Genomic DNA, 3284 nt, shown 5'->3' on the forward strand with positions numbered 1-3284 from the left:
TCATAAGAGAAATGCAAATTGAAACAACTATGAGATACCACCTAACACCCTCAAAGATAGCCCAATTCAAGAAATCAGAAAGTGACAAGTGTTGGAGGGGATGCAAAGAGATAGGAACTCTCATCCACTGCTGGTGGACCTGTAGGTACGTACACTCATTATGGAAATCCATTTGGCGATATCTAAAACAGTTGCAAATTGAGCTCCCATATGATCCAGCAATTCCCCTACTGGGCATATACCCAGAAGAGACAAGAAACAAACCACCGCCAGACATCTGTGCCCCATTGTTCATCACGGCACAGTTCACAATTGCAAGGAGTTATAAACAGCCCAAATTTCCATCAACAGATGAATAGATTAAAAAACTCTGGTACATACATACAATGGAGTATTATGCATCCCTAAAAAGCAGTGATGAACGCATGAAGCACACTGCAGCATGGGAAGAACTGGAGGAATTTATGCTAAGTGAAGTAAGCCAAGCATGAAAGGACAAGTACTAAATGAGTCTGCTGAGGTAAGCTCAAAAAATTCACAAGAGGCATAGAGACTGTAACTCTAAATGGGAGTAGAAAACCTCATCTTTCTCCACGGAGTAGCTAGTGGTATTACACTTCTGAGAAAGCCTCATCTTTCTCCACCGAGCGGTTGGTGCTTTTACACTTCTACCTTGCAGCCCAACGCATAACTCCTATGCCAACAGGTTCCTCTGGAGACATGTGGCTATGATTTTTTAGCTCTGCCACTCGCTAACTCTGTCACCTTCAGCACGTCTTTACTTCTCCGATTAGAATCTTCTTATATTGTAGAATTGATATTTTAATTTACCTCACCAGTTGCTGAGAAGAGAAAATAAAATAACTTATACAATGCACTTACCAATGTATCTGGAACATGATTAAAACAAAACAAAATAAACTCAATGTCATTGAGTAAATTCTATATCAATAAATATTCTCGTTATTATTGATTTCATTATTAATAATGACCAGGGTACTTCCAGAAGATTTTATTTACTAAAATGAAACTCCATGTACCTGTCTTTATTAAGTTAGCTTTATTAGGTTAACGTAAAAATAATATTTTTACTTGAAAGAGGATTTAAAGATATCTATCTATAAAATAAAATCCATACCACAACCACTTTGCATTAGTACAAAATACACTTTAAACATAAATTACCCAAATATTTTGCCTAGGAAATTAGGAAAACAACAAAAGTCAAAAGGCCTTATTCAAGATTAATAAATTATTAGAAGCATTCCTAAGGAATTGCTAAGTAAAACTAAAACCAAGAATTGTTTCTGTGAAAATAAATTTATGGAAATACTTAATAAAAAACACATGCTTGTACAATGTAAGAAATAAGAGTTTATATAAGTAATTTTAAAATTGAAAGACTAATGAAAATTCTATGTTGAAAAATTGGAAAATTTAAGTTACAGAAATTTTTTAAGTATAAATTACAAAACCAGGTTCAAGAATAGGTAATATATCTATAGATATATCCTGAGTTGTCTGAAACATGGAATAAAGCAAACCACACAAAATTCAATGGGACCAATGATTTTTACAATCAACTTTAGTGAATTGAATTATTTAATTTTCCTGTTGGAGACATTGTCTTTGTCAAGCCCATCGAATTATTTTTGTCCTTATTTCTCTGGATTCAGAGAACATGGAGGGCAATCCAGGTAGGATTCTGTTGAACGTAATTGTTAATGGGGATCATTCTGATTGTACAAACTGAAAATCTACCAAGAGGATTGGTCAGTTTTGCCATCCTGCTGGGTTTAAAATGGGCCATCTCAGAAGTAGGAGGGGAGACTTTACCATCAGCAAAAAAAGCCAGGAGTTGATTCTGTCTGATCCTAGTGTCCCTATAGCACAGGTTAGAACTGCCTCTGTGGGTTTCTGAGACTGTAACTTGTTAAAGTAGTAGAGGAGCAGTTGTTGGAAAATATGACCTTGGCAATAGAAAAGACATGGGATATAGCCTAAGAAAAAAATGTGCAAGACCAGACTGTGGGGATTATGGCCATAGGAAGGGATACCCCACAATTCTTGGCAGTAAGAAATTAAGCTCAAAAGCTAAGTTGACCAACTTTTCTTAAATTAGGAGAGCAGCAGCACCTGCTGGCAGACTCTCCTCTACCATTAACCAGCAGAACGACCTGCATCTGTGAGTTCCGCTCCAAACTGGAGCCTGAGGTAACCCAGCCAGCCAAACCTCTTACCTCTGTGACGTCTGGGCTCCATGGTGGATAACAGATTGCATGGGCAGCATGCAGTAGACATAATCAATACCCAAGCTTCCTTTTTTAATTTTTTGGGTCATTTTTCCTTTCCTCCTTTCCAGCTTTGTTCTCCAATGAACTACCCCTGTCCCTTGCCACATGCTCTACCACACCGACAGAGCAAATGCATACACACAGTAGCACTACCAAACAAGGAAGAATCCCCCCACACAAGGTGGTCTAAGTTTTCACTTCATTTTATATTCTTCAGATGTCTCTAGTGGACCATAGGAAGGTCCCCTGCCCTCTGTCACCTGGTGCTGCTCCAAGAAATCTGTAGACAGCCATGACTGAGACCTACTGTCTTTTATTTAAGTTCTTGGTTATTGGAAACACAAGAACTGGAAAGTTTTGCTTACTTCATCAATTTATTGAGAAAAAAACACCCCTGAGAAATCTACAATGCACTTACTAATTGGTAAACAGATTCCAGAATGCTAGCCAGTCAAAACATTGTAATCATCCTCTGTGAAAATAAGAAGGATTTTGAGGCAGATCATGAAGTTACTTTCCTAGAAGCCTCCAGATTCACTTAAGAAAATGAGCTTATGTTTCTGGAAACAAGTGCACTAACAGGGAGGAATGTAGAAAAAGCCTTTGTGAAATATGCAAGAAAAATACTTAACAAGATTGAGTCAGGTGAACTGGATCCAGCAAGACTGGGCTCCGGTGTCCAGTATGAAGATGCTGCTATGAGACAGCTCAGGTCTCCATATGCATCACAGCCCCAGAGTGCTCAAGAATGTGGTTGGTAAAAAATCAGCCCTGTGGCAAACAAGGTGTACATACAATGGTATATGGGGCACAGTAATTGAAGTTTGAAGAGTCTAAAGTTTGCTTTATACACCATCATTTTATACTCTATACAAAAGTAGATTTTTGAGGGGGGAAATAATATGGGGTATTCTGGAGGCTAATAGACATGGCACAGAAAACTATATAATAAATCTAACTCAATAGGCAATACTATTAAATATATGCATG

The 3284-nt window shown here is 37.8% G+C and overlaps 1 pseudogene; it reads left to right on the forward strand.

Annotated features, from left to right (window-relative positions):
- Positions 1-2586: 2586 nt before the first annotated feature.
- LOC101664582 lies at positions 2587-3055 on the forward strand (annotated as a pseudogene).
- The last annotated feature ends 229 nt before the right edge of the window (positions 3056-3284 follow it).

This window comes from Echinops telfairi, unplaced genomic scaffold, assembly GCF_000313985.2.
Source record: "Echinops telfairi isolate 266 unplaced genomic scaffold, ASM31398v2 ScPeMD7_44;HRSCAF=162, whole genome shotgun sequence".
Classification (NCBI taxonomy): Eukaryota; Metazoa; Chordata; class Mammalia; order Afrosoricida; family Tenrecidae; genus Echinops; species Echinops telfairi.